At 45.2% G+C, this 14,686-nt stretch overlaps 1 protein-coding gene across 2 annotated transcripts in view; it reads left to right on the top strand.

Annotated features, from left to right (window-relative positions):
• Positions 1–14,686, top strand: part of LOC146829692 (serine protease 23-like) — a 1,412,546-nt gene that overhangs the window by 172,909 nt on the left and 1,224,951 nt on the right. For both annotated transcript variants that reach the window (XM_085608396.1, XM_085608399.1), the window contains exon 3: positions 9,694–9,771. The gene's annotated coding sequence lies outside the window, so the exon portion shown is untranslated. The remainder of the gene's footprint in view (positions 1–9,693; positions 9,772–14,686) is intronic.

Raw genomic sequence — 14,686 nt, 5'->3', positions numbered from 1 at the left:
TATGGTACCTGCAGGTGTAGTGCTGGCTGGAGAGGGGGCGCAAAGTGCAAACTCTGGAGCACTCCCACCCTCCCCGGAGTCAGCGGTTCACGATTACCCTCGCTCCCACCGTATCATTAAAGGCATTAACAGCGCAGTCCAGGGATGGCATGGCATCCTGAAAGCACACATCCTAACGCTGCGGTACACACGCCTCCCGCGCAGCAGGCAGGAGATAATGATGGAAACAGCACTCAGTGATTCCACCACACCCAACGCATTGATGAAACCTGGAGCATCTGTCGTGACATGGCCCGGACTTGCATGAGACACGTTCCGCACAAGTAAACTTTGACACTCCTCCGGTCATGCACAAAACATGAAACGCAGCTCCGCCTCACCACAAACAGTGCGACCTGTCACAGCACACTCTAGACGGCCCCTTTCACACTGCCTTCACTGCTGGTCTCATGTTTCATCCCTCTGTTATTTTTTCCTTCGTTTTCGGTTTTTCCATTGAAAATAATAATATCTGTCACCTTCATACATGGTCACGAACATCGCTGATGTGTTACTATTTGCAGAGTTTCCATATGTGTTATATGTGTGAAATGTACCCGTACGTTATCGGGTGAAACCGTGCACTCGTGTTATGCAAGCGCTGTTTGTCTGCAGAGGTAGCCACGTGCACAAGGTAAACACGAGAAAATAATATTCTTCACAAATATATAGACACACACGCTGTGATTGTACCTATGGCTACAACTGTATAATGGTAATACCCGACTTTATGTATACAAGACCATAACAACATTTCTTCTAACATGTATGATGCATATGGGAATGTATGTTTAATTGTATTGAAAAAAATAATAAAAGATATATATATATTTTTAATGAAGGGTGGGGACAGGCCCCCTGGCCAGAGATCAGACCCCGCGGTTAACACTCGAGGCCATGCACAGTGAGGGTTGGCTGGACATGAAGGGTGTATTCAGGATAAGGCTTTTTCCAGGGATTTTCAATAGGGCAAAACATGAGATTTACTGTTTAAACCGCTAGAAACCGTAATAGCCTCAAGGACAATAGTGCAAAAATTAAATTTTTAGACAAGGTGTACACATCATTAACTCTGTGATATAGATATAATGCCTCTATTCTGAATTGTATCCATCTGGGTCCAGATGCTAATAAACTGTATTTTATGACTTGATTTTAAAATATCATTATCTATTTTACTGAATTCCCTATACTTGTACTGACCGTGGTGTTTTATATCTTTTTACTGTAATCTTTTGATTAATGCAGTAAACTTATAATACTACTACTACCCTACAGTCCCATCATTCATCTATCCTATTGCCCACAGCACATGTGCACCAATATTTACATTCCGTCATTCTACAGTCCCCCAACTCAACAATCCTACAGCGCTGAATTTTGTTTATCCTTTTGTCTACGACCCATTGTTCTGCAGCCCCAAAGCGCACATAGACCACTGCCCACACCTCATCTACCCTGCTGTCCACTGCTCATCAATCCCACTGTCCACAGCCCATCTATCCTGCTGTCCACACCCCAACTCGAAAATGTGCTCCAGCTACATGAAATACTGCCACTTGTCAGACACACACAGACACACCCCTCTCTCCCTCTCTCCCATTAATTGCATTTATGTTACTTTATAAACATGGACTGAAGGATGGTTTTTGTTAAGTTGAGTACCGCCACTTTCAGATTTCAGTGTGGCAGAAGTAGATGAAAATGGTTTCACATTATTTGAAAGTAGGAATGAAAATCATCCCAGATGATGTATGTCCTCAGAAAGGGGACAAAGTAGAAAATCCTGTTCACTCACTTCACTTTCTAGAGACGGATTTGCTTCACACACTCTAGAGTGTGAGATGAGTGCTGTCACTCCAAAGTGAGAGAAGGGCGATGCTATGTCTCATGTCATGATGGTAGAGGAAATGTAACTTCCTATGCATCTGATCCCTTCAAAAACACCACCATGAAGTAGGCCATAATGTGGCAGAAAGACTGATTAGCTGCAAATGGCTACATCATGTACAACAAACACCTTCAGCCAGCAGGGGCTTTTAGCAGAGCAAATTGCATTGTGGGACTTAACGTTCCGCTTTCTATAATTGTAAGTACGCACTTTTGCCCAAAACGCTAAGACTGGCTGAAGGTGTCTGAGTGGCTATGTACATAAATATTTCCTAAACCTAAGGCCAAAAACTGCAATGAAGTAAAACTGTAATAGTGCATGATTTAAAATATATAGGAACTACATCAAACCAGCGATCTTAATGATTTGTAGACAACTACTGTGTAGGCTATAATGGCTGCCTGATTTGAAGAAAAGAAGAGAAAACTAGAATCATATCGAACAGTATTTTAAACCTGTCTTATCATGTTATGTCTAGCCACACCTAGGAAGTAGGACTACTTGAAAAGCCGAGTCTTTAGCTTCTTACGAAATTCAAAAAGTGAGGAGGAGTCTCTAACATGTATCAACGGGTCGTTCCATACTTTAGGAGGGATGTAGGAGAAGGCTTGACTGCCAGATCTGATTTTCTCTATGGGTAAGCTGTGTGCAAGTAGGAGTCTGGACGAGCAGAGGTGCCTGAAAGGTTTGTAAGAGCAGATTCAATTGTTGAGGTATGCTGGGACAGTGTTTTGTAGTGTCTTGTAAGTGTAGCTTAGGGGCCTGAATTGTGCTCGTTTGTGACTGGTTTTCGGGATCATTTGGTGGTAGCCTCTATGAGCGAATTAGAATGTGCCTTGTTTTGTTTCCCTGTTTTCCCCTTGCGTGCCATTCGTTACTCTAGAGTCTAATAGAGTCGGAAGGCCGTAGGGGAAGACTGTGGACTTTTCTTCAAGTTCCTGACGCTCCTGCGGAACGAGCCTGGCAACCATTACACTGCTGTGCAACTTCTTCTACTCTTAGAGCTGAGATTTCCATGAGTCTTATAGTCTGAATTCAGCACCTGAGCATAATAGGACAGAATGTATGAAGCTTTGTGGTAATACTGAATAAGCAGCTACCTATGTTATGCCATCTATTAATGTAATAACTGCACTTTCACAATTGCTTTATTAACCTTCCTGCTTTCTCAAATTTGCTTGAAAATGCACGATTTTTCTTCTTTTTTTCCAAAATTTTCTTGGGGGGGGGGGTAACCCCCACAAACCCCCCTTTTGGGGTTCGGGCTCGCTCGCTGCGCTCGCTCGCTACGGTGATGTATGCTAATTCGTTTGCGCCCCACCACTTGAAAATCTCACCCACCGCCCCTGCTGTAAAGGATAATAACACCCTGGGCCCTATTCCCAGATTATCCTCTAGGGTCACTAAGAACATTATATTTGAAAGACTTTGTACACTAGTATGTTTTTTTTGTTTTTCTTTGTTCTCTACCATGTTTGCATTTCTACTGTATTCTTATTATATTTTTTTATGAAAAGAGGGGAGGTGTGTGGTATCTGTAGCCTGTGTAGCCTGTGATGCCGCAGTACCATGGTTACCAGACAATGTACTCTCTGGTGGTGTGGTATCTTAGATACAAGAAGGGTTGGAATGTATTGATTTGAATGATCTAGCTGGACTGTTAAGACTGTGCTGTGATACCTTAATGGGATCTCCTAATCTAAGAATAAACCTACACTCCTTACCTTAATCTGCTATCTGAGTGATCCTTCATGCTGACATCAGGATCTTACACCTAACCACACCGCACTGACAGAACAGACAACACCCCACTCATAACCACTGTGAACAACACCGCACTGACAGAACAGACAACACCCCACTCATAACCACTGTGAACAACACTGCATTGACAGAAGAGACAACACCTCACTCATAACCACTGTGAAGAACACCGCACTGACAGAACAGACAACTCCCTCGTAGCCACTGTGAACAACACTGCATTGACAGAACAGACAACACCCCACTCATAGCCACTGTGAAGAACACCGCACTGACAGAACAGACAACTCCCTCGTAGCCACTGTGAAGAACACCGCACTGACAGAACAGACAACACCTCACTCATAGCCACTGTGAACAACACCGCACTGACAGAACAGACAACACCCCACTCATAACCACTATGAACAACACCGCACTGACAGAACAGACAACACCCCACTCATAACCACTGTGAACAACACTGCACTGACTGAACAGACACACCCCACTCATAACCACTGTGAACAACACTGCATTGACAGAACAGACAACACCTCACTCATAGCCACTGTGAACAACACCGCACTGACAGAACAGACAACACCCCACTCATAACCACTGTGAACAACACTGCATTGACAGAACAGACAACGCCTCACTCATAGCCACTGTGAAGAACACCGCACTGACAGAACAGACAACTCCCTCGTAGCCACTGTGAACAACACTGCATTGACAGAACAGACAACTCCCTCGTAGCCACTGTGAAGAACACCGCACTGACAGAACAGACAACACCTCCCTCATAGCCACTGTGAAGAACACCGCACTGACAGAACAGACAACTCCCTCGTAGCCACTGTGAAGAACACCGCACTGACAGAACAGACAACACCTCACTCATAGCCACTGTGTACAACACCGCACTGACAGAACAGACAACACCCCACTCATAACCACTGTGAACAACACTGCACTGACAAAACAGACAACACCTCACTCATAGCCACTGTGAACAACACCGCACTGACAGAACAGACAACACCCCACTCATAACCACTGTGAACAACACCGCACTGACAGAACAGACCACACCCCACTCATAACCACTGTGAACAACACTGCATTGACAGAACAGACAACACCTCACTCATAGCCACTGTGAAGAACACCGCACTGACAGAACAGACAACTCCCTCGTAGCCACTGTGAACAACACTGCATTGACAGAACAGACAACACCCCACTCATAGCAACTGTGAAGAACACCGCACTGACAGAACAGACAACTCCCTCATAGCCACTGTGAACAACACTGCATTGACAGAACAGACAACACCTCACTCATAACCACTGTGAACAACACTGCATTGACAGAACAGACAACACCTCACTCTTAACCACTGTGAACAACACCGCACTGACAGAACAGACCACACCCCACTCATAACCACTGTGAACAACACTGCATTGACAGAACAGACAACACCTCACTCATAGCCACTGTGAAGAACACCGCACTGACAGAACAGACAACTCCCTCGTAGCCACTGTGAACAACACTGCATTGACAGAACAGACAACACCTCACTCATAACCACTGTGAACAACACCGCACTGACAGAACAGACAACACCTCACTCATAACCACTGTGACCAACACCGCACTGACAGAACAGACAACAACTCCCTCATAACCACTGTGAACAACACCGCATTGACAGAACAGACAACACCTCACTCATAGCCACTGTGAAGAACACCGCACTGACAGAACAGACAACTCCCTCGTAGCCACTGTGAACAACACTGCATTGACAGAACAGACAACACCCGACTCATAGCCACTGTGAAGAACACCGCACTGACAGAACAGACAACACCTCACTCATAGCCACTGTGAACAACACTGCATTGACAGAACAGACAACACCTCACTCATAGCCACTGTGAACAACACTGCATTGACAGAACAGACAACACCCCACTCATAACCACTGTGAACAACACTGCATTGACAGAACAGACAACGCCCCACTCATAACCACTGTGAACAACACCGCACTGACAGAACAGACAACTCCCCACTCATAACCACTGTGAAGAACACCGCATTGACAGAACAGACAACTCCCTCGTAGCCACTGTGAAGAACACCGCACTGACAGAACAGACAACACCTCACTCATAGCCACTGTGAACAACACCGCACTGACAGAACAGACAACACCCCACTCATAACTACTGTGAACAACACCGCACTGACAGAACAGACAACACCCCACTCATAACCACTGTGAACAACACTGCACTGACAGAACAGACAACACCCCACTCATAACCACTGTGAACAACACTGCATTGACAGAACAGACAACACCTCACGCATAGCCACTGTGAACAACACTGCATTGACAGAACAGACAACACCCCACTCGTAGCCACTGTGAACAACACTGCATTGACAGAACAGACAACACCCCACTCATAGCCACTGTGAAGAACACCGCACTGACAGAACAGACAACTCCCTCGTAGCCACTGTGAACAACACTGCATTGACAGAACAGACAACACCCCACTCATAGCCACTGTGAAGAACACCGCACTGACAGAACAGACAACTCCCTCGTAGCCACTGTGAAGAACACCGCACTGACAGAACAGACAACACCTCACTCATAGCCACTGTGTACAACACCGCACTGACAGAACAGACAACACCCCACTCATAACCACTGTGAACAACACTGCACTGACAAAACAGACAACACCTCACTCATAGCCACTGTGAACAACACCGCACTGACAGAACAGACAACACCCCACTCATAACCACTGTGAAGAACACCGCACTGACAGAACAGACAACACCCCACTCGTAGCCACTGTGAACAACACTGCATTGACAGAACAGACAACACCCCACTCATAGCCACTGTGAAGAACACCGCACTGACAGAACAGACAACTCCCTCGTAGCCACTGTGAAGAACACCGCACTGACAGAACAGACAACACCCCACTCATAACCACTGTGAAGAACACCGCACTTACAGAACAGACAACACCCCACTCATAACCACTGTGAACAACACTGCATTGACAGAACAGACAACGCCCCACTCATAACCACTGTGAACAACACCGCACTGACAGAACAGACAACACCCCACTCATAACCACTGTGAACAACACCGCACTTACAGAACAGACAACACCCCACTCATAACCACTGTGAACAACACTGTACTGACAGAACAGACAACACCCCACTCATAACCACTGTGAACAACACTGCATTGACAGAACAGACAACACCTCACTCATAGCCACTGTGAACAACACTGCATTGACAGAACAAACAACACCTCACTCATAGCCACTGTGAACAACACCGCACTGACAGAACAGGCAACACCTCACTCATAGCCACTGTGAGGAACACCGCACTGACAGAACAGACAACACCTCACTCATAGCCACTGTGAACAACACCGCACTGACAGAACAGGCAACACCCCACTCATAACCACTGTGAACAACACCGCACTGACAGAACAGGCAACACCCCACTCATAACCACTGTGAGGAACACAGGACTGACAGAACAGACAACCCCCCACTCATACTATTGTAATCTGTCAGTGCTTTCATTCAACACCAATTCAACATGTACATGTATTTATATGATTTTGATGAAAAATCTCTGTTTGCTAAATATCACATCCCTAACAACTTAACATAATGTCACCCCAGACACTACTGCCCTGGAACCTCTGTACATTGACACCAGTTTGTAGTTTCAACGTGGCGTGTTGTCATTGATCTAAAGGTTGGAGTGAACACACGTCCTGACATCTCAACACACAGTTCACTGAGATGCCTTATGTTTAACGCTGTACTTATGTACATGGACTATTTATCACATATATGTGGTTCCACCCTTGTTGTTGAGGCCAGTGCTGTGTGTCTCCACCAATCTTCTCAAACATACAGACTGTGAGGCTCCTTGGGACCCGCATTCACTGCAGCAGTGCTACAGAGGGTAGAAAACTCTGAGCTGCATTGGCAAAACAAACGCTTTTATCGTGTTCCTCTCTGCTAATGCAAGACAAACCTCCTGGTAGACACATATTTACAGCACACCAGTAGATGCACAAGCAATGCCGGGAAGAAAATGACTTTCAAACGAAGCAAGTGCTGGACTGCACTGCATTGACCACAATGCTTTGGGCCACATTGTGTGCTGGTCTGCAGGCATTGAGCACCCTCCCCTTCTCTTACAATTCCACAACTATGAAACGAGGGCCTCAGCGGGATGCACAGGCCCCTCATGGCTGCAGTGCTGGGCGCGTCTCCCACCAGTCAGCTCCGGTCCAATGGCAGCCGCTGCTTGTTCCTCACTTGGCCTGAGTTCTAGGTTGCACTGAGGACCACCTCCGGTTGCCATGGCAGCATGATGATTCCTCACAAACTTCTCTTTTGTGCACCGTTTGTAATCATGCAGCGCCTTCTGCATTCTTCTGCTGTTCTGGATCTCGGCGCTACTCAATTTAATGTCACTGATATGGATTTCCATGTGGCGTTTTTTTTTTTGCATTGAGGAATTTTGGAATTTACAAGCAGCCAATGCTCATACTTGGTTACCGATCTCTATCTCCTCCTGTGAAAATGTGAACTTTCTTTTTCAGCCTCACTCCTGTGTCCCTTCCAGGGAGACATTTGAAACTGGATTCTGGGGTAACTACTGTGTGCCACAAATGGGGTACGATTCTCTGATACCTGGCTAACTTTACCTTTCGGACATTGCTTGCTTTGTTTTGCACCATGTTTCTGCTTTTTTATGCCTTACGTGATGCTATGAGGTTTTGCACTGCAACGCTTAATTTGTGTTGTGCACGCATATCTTCTCAACGCTTTGCCTTGTAAATATGACGCAGCATAACTCTTTTTTCACACACGCAGCACTATGCTAAAACATTTCCACCCAATGCACTGCGACATCCCCCCTCCCCCTCAATGTCACTACATGTCATCTCCTGGAAAATTACTATTGTAGCATTAAGTTTTGATAAATGACTTAGAACCTTTTGGGCCCGGTTTAAAGTTTGGCAGATGGTTTACTTCATCACAATGTGACGTACATCCTGTCCACCTTATTACAAGAACATCATACGCTAAGGCCCTTTGTTTTTTGATGGGGTTCCCAAACCTCTTACATTCCATGACACTACATCAAACATTATAGCAAAAGATATATATATTACTCAGTGGTGGTCATTCCTGGGTAGTTCTAGTTAGGATCGTGTTTCCATAGGAAATACATTTTTTGTGTTGCTAAGAACTTTGACCTCAGGTGAAGAATCTCCACAAAACTTTCCAAGAAACGGTCTCTTTTTGACTACTTTGTGCACATAAAGTTTTTGGGTGATCTGGCAAGCTGATCTGTCAAGCGTGTCCCAGTAAAAGAAGGGGTCCCAAAACGCTTTTCCCCATTCATTTTTCCATAGGCACTTGAGACATCGCTACAGCCCAAACCGTTGAACGTATGCATTCCAAATTTGGCAGACAACTAGACCTTCATCCAGAAAGAGTGCTTTTTGTGATTTGGTGTAAATCCATTCAGTAGTTGTGGGGAAATGAAGGTTAAAAATGTATTTTTCACGCCGCAGAGTATCAGCGGAGTTGACAGATCTCAAACTGAGATCTGAGTGGCTGCCACCACCTCAACCAGGGAGTGATAGCAGCCTCCTTTGGACGGAGTCCTAAGAAAAAAGCAAATGAATGACATTCGGGGGCGTAGTACAGATACCCTGAAACCCTAGGCCTGGCTGGCTCCTGCACACTTAACAGAAAACTGTTTGCAAATCACATAACACCTACAAAATCATGATACCGCGGCAGTTGGAAAAGTGAGGTATGGTCGTGCATTTTTAAGAACAGCAGTGTTCATCATTTTTGTTTTCTTTTAAAAATAGCGCAACACATTAATTCGCCACTTCGTTCTCCAACAGATTCAGACCGTATCATCGAGATGAGGCAACACTCAAGAGCCTTGATCTTCAAAATGCAGCCCTACTGGTTTATTTCAAGTAAGATCTTCAAGCTTTGCAACACACATTTTTCTAAAAAAAAAATACTCAATTATAATATACACTTCTTTGTTTTTAGCTAATGTGGGCTCTTATCATGTTTATCAGATACGCACAGTTGAATACTCATCATTTGGATTAGAAAATAATAATCGCCGTTGAGACAAAATCATCCACTGGAGGCAAGTCTCGGTTTCCTCTCAATCTTCTAACTTTTACACAATTGGCTTTTTGGCCATTTGTGTCAATTTCTTTGGAGTGCCCATTTAATATTCGCTCTTTACAAAACAGTCAATATCCTTTATTTTTTTAGCAAACTTTCCAATCCTGTGGTCGTATTCGACACTTCCTGCCTACCAAAGGTATCCACTGATTCCTCCACCGTAATTGGTAAGAAGAATGAATGAATGAATGAAGATGTTCTTATATAGCGCATGGCTACCCGGAGGCATCCCAGCGCTCCGGAGAGGGTCAAGGAGATGATGTACATTACGTAAAAAGCCAGGTCTTAGGTTGTTTTCTGAATGACAGATAGTTGGCTTCTTTGCGGATGGAGAGGGGGAGGGTGTTCCAAAGTTTCGGGGCATTGTAGGACAGAAGGCGGCCTCCTGAACGAGCCTTTCTGATTCTAGGGACTGCTGCTAGGTGGAGAAGATCCGAGCAAAGGTTTCTTGCGGGTTTGTAGGGTTTGAGAAGGTTTTTAATGGCTGGAGGGCCTTTGTTATGAAAAACTTTGTGTGCGATGCAGAGGGTCTTGAAATGAATTCTTTTCTGTATAGGGAGCCAATGTAGAGTGTGCAGGGCGGGTTTGGCTGAGCTGCGGCTGTTGGTATCAGTGAGAAGCCTCGCGGCCGAGTTCTGAACAATCTGAAGTTTGGAGATTACTGCTCCTGGTGCGCCCAAATAAAGGGAATTGCCAAAGTCCAGCCTGGAGAGGACAAGTGCCTGAACCACAAGTTTTCGAGAGTGGAAGGGCAAGAGGGGAAGTACTTTTCGTAGAGTGCGGAGTATGCCATAACAAGTAGCCGCTGTTTTCCTTGCTTGTGTTATAAAGGTGAGATTTTGGTCTAACCATATGCCCAAGCTTTTTATTTCTTGTTTGGGTAGTGGTGCGGGTCCCATGTCTGTTGGCCATAAAATGGTGGAATTAAGGCTAGCTTGATTACCCAGCAACATGGCTCTGTTTTGTCCCCGTTGAGCTTGATATGGGAAAGGCTCATCCAGCTCTTGATTTCTGTGAGGCATGAGCAGAGGTTTGCAGAGGACTGTTCTTCCTGATTCAATGCCACAATGAGCTGGGTATCATCTGCATAGGTAACCAGCTGAATTCCAAATGGGGAGACTATCTGAGCTAATGGGGACATATATACATTGAAAAGGGTAGGGCTCAGGGAGGAGCCCTGCGGAACTCCGCATGAGAGGGGAACAGGTTGAGACTGAGTGTTCCCTTCAAATACCTGGAAGGATCTGTCTTCTAGAAAAGATTCTAACCAGGAGAGGGCTTTCCCCTTCACTTCCACGTTTCTGAGACGGTGAATTAAGATGTGATGATTCACCGTATCGAAGGCGGCGCTCAGGTCTAGAAGGATGATGGCTGAGGATCCTCCCGCATCTAGAATTTTTCGGGATTCCTCGACCACTGCAATGAGCGCCGTCTCCGTGCCCTGTCCAGGTCGGAAACCAGTTTGTGAGGAGTGAAGCAGGTTAGAGGATTCCAGGTAGGCCGAGAGTATCTGATTGACATACTTTTCCGCGGCCTTACTGATGCCTGGGAGCAGCGAGATGGGACGATAGTTGCCCAGATCGGAAGGATCAAGATGAGGTTTCTTTAAAAGAGCCCTTACCATGGCCTTTTTCCAGTCCCGAGGGACTGTGCCTGCGGCTAAGGAGGCATTAATTAGGTTGGCAATGGGAGGGATGACAGTAGGCAGTGCCTGTTTAAGGATTTTGATGGGGGCCGGGTCATTTGGTGAGCCACTTTTTATTGAATCTAAAATGTGGCCCAGGTGTTCCTCCGATAAGGGGGCAAAAGAGTCCAGACTTCTGTTGCTTTCCAGGGGTTCCGGGTACAGAAGGTGGTTCGTCGAGGTGGGAGGGAGAAGGTTGAGGATTTTTTTAATTTTAGTGGAAAAGAAGCCTGCCAAGTCTTCACAGTGGCGACCCGTAGGGTCTGCCATCTGTGGAGGGCCGGTAGTACGAGTGAGTTTTTTTAAAATTTTGAAGATTTCTTTAGAAGAGTTGCTTGAGGCTTGAATATTTTCTTCATAGAAGGCCTTCTGAGTTGCTCTAATTTCTGTTTTATAGGCAGAAATAGAAGCTCTGTACGCAACTTTTTTCTCGCTTGAGTAATCTTTTCTCCATGCTCGTTCTAATCTTTTACATTGTTGTTTTTGAATGCGAAGGTCAGGCGTAAACCAAGGGCATTTATTAAGACCACTTTTTTGCAGCCTGTTTTTGCGGGGGAGTACTACGTTGAGTGAATTTTCAATCCACGCGTGAAGCTTTCTATTGGCAGCTGACGGATTGGAGTCGGGACTAGGAGTAGTCCGTTCGAGTTCTTGGATCCAGTTTTTGATGCTAAGTCTGGGCCAATGTCGCGCCCAGATTCGTGAAGACACCAAGGATGTGTGGGACTGGGGGAGGGGCCATAGGAAAGGAATCAGAAAATGATCTGACCAGGGAAGGGGGATGGGGTCCATTCCCTCTAGTTCATTGATGTTGGAAAAGATAGGGTCCAGAAGGTGGCCCTTTGCGTGTGTGGCGAGATGATTTTTCAAATGGAGCTGATACGCTACGAGGTCGTGCATAAGGTCAGTTGAGGTTTTATTAGAGGGATCATCAAGATGTAAGTTAAAGTCCCCAAGTACAGTGAAGTTGGACAGAGAGCTGGCTAAATTTAGTGAGGTTTCAAGTAGCGAGCTGCAGAATTTTCCCGGAGGTCCTGGTGGGCGATATATAAGGATCCCGGAGAGGGTGAATAGAGGGGTAACTTGGATTGAAAATTGGACATTTTCACAGTCCAGCAGGGGGCTGTCTAGAAGGCGACAGACTAGCTGGTTTTTGTGAATAATGGCAATTCCTCCACCTCTGCAGCCTATTCTGTCAAGACGTTGGATCGTGTAGCCCGCAGGGAGTGCTTGGATCACATCAGGATCTGAATTGAGTGAGAGCCATGTCTCTGTGAGGAATAAAATGTCTATTTCTGACTCGTGTAATAGTATAAATATTTCTGTGACGTGCTTTGGCAGAGATCTGCAGTTCAGCAGGGCCATGTTTAGTTGCATGCTTGCAGGAATCGAGTTGTTAAGTTTGAGGGCAAGATTGTATCCACAGTGGGGACACTTATCTTTGGGAGTATCCAAGGGGATGGGGTGTACACAATTTCTATTGGTGTAGCTCCTGATGGCAAGCAGATTTTCTCTGGAGTATGTGACAGGGTTTGGGGAGTCCGACCCAGAGGTCCTGGGCCCTGGGCCCGGTCGGCCGCGGACGGGTGCAGACGGGCTTGCCTTTGGCACGCCTTCGGCGCGCCGCCGGCGAGCCCGCTGCGCGCGTCCGCTGCGCGCGTCCGCTGCGCGCTTCGCTTTGCATCGGGATTTATGAGGTGAGCTACAGAGAAGCTAGAGCGCTGACCCAAAACCGGAAGTAGGGCTCCCTCCACTCAATCGGGACAAAGACCCGTGGTGGACCGGGGAGTGACCGGAAGGGCTACGCGCTGTAGTGAAGAAGTTGCACCATTAAAAAAAAAAGGTTCTCCTTTTTTAACGCAGGGATCCCCAACTTATAAATATTTCCCCTTTATGTCTTGTAGTGTCTGACCATGTTCTCCTGGTCCTGAGGAGAACCCCTAATTGAATTGGGTTCAGAAACGCGTCGACTCCTCTCAGCTAGTGGTAGCCACTACCAGTTTATAGAATGTTCTGTATACAAACAGGACATTTTGCCTGTTGTAATCTTTGTGTGGTCTAGCTGTACCTGGCATGTTACATTCTTAAAAAGTATTAATTGTGTGCACCCCCTTACAAATAAGGACTGGTCTGTTGTCCGTCATATTGTGTTATTTTGATGTGTTTCTGTTTGAAATGTGTATTATGTCATTTTTCATTAGTTTTCAATAGTATTGTATAGTATCTTTCTCTATTACATGAATCAAATGTCTACTATGTTTGTACTTTGAACAAAATAAGAAAAGGTGGAATAAAAGCACCATAACCACTTAGTGATCAAAGGTGGTTATTTTTGAAGGTATCAATATTCAGTACACGTCCAAAATAGTCTTTACGTTTCTAGTTATACTGTGGCCTAGTTTGGACGTAAGTATAGCCCAACCCCTTGTTGTAATAAAAACTAGCCATTAAGGCACCAAAGAATATACATGCTTCAAATGATTTAACATCTGTCTGTGAACAATCCATTTCATTCAAAGTTCACTTTCTAAAATAACCTTTTATTATACTGGGGTCATCAAATGAGCACGATTTCGCATTATGGGTGATCTTAAAGAAGCAGATGTGTACAATTCCATATATTAGATTTTGCAATTTTAAAGTAGGCATTGTAGGAAGGAACTATTTCTTGTGATTTAGACATTGTTAAATCTTGAGATAAGAAGGGCTTATTACCAGACCAGTTCAGCTGTCTGTTTTATTAACGTTGTGGCGTGAATAATCAGCATACTCTCCTGAAATAATATAATGATTCCCCTAAGTTCCCTGTCTTTGAAATTTGGAAAAGGTTTCTTTCCAAGATGATGAGGTCTTTGCAGACTAAGAGACAATAAACATGTGAGGAATACTAAAGATTAAATAAAGAATTTTAGGAAGATTAGAATAGTATTCCCTTTCGCACTCTCTGGAAGACCATAAAGTCGAAGATTATTCTGTCTATTCCTAATTTGCATTTCTTCAGCCTTGTT

The sequence above is a fragment of the Triturus cristatus genome, chromosome 5_2, assembly GCF_964204655.1.
Source record: "Triturus cristatus chromosome 5_2, aTriCri1.1, whole genome shotgun sequence".
Taxonomy (NCBI): domain Eukaryota; kingdom Metazoa; phylum Chordata; class Amphibia; order Caudata; family Salamandridae; genus Triturus; species Triturus cristatus.
Note: the sequence above shows the minus strand (reverse complement) of the source record. Positions and strands in the feature narration are given on the sequence as shown.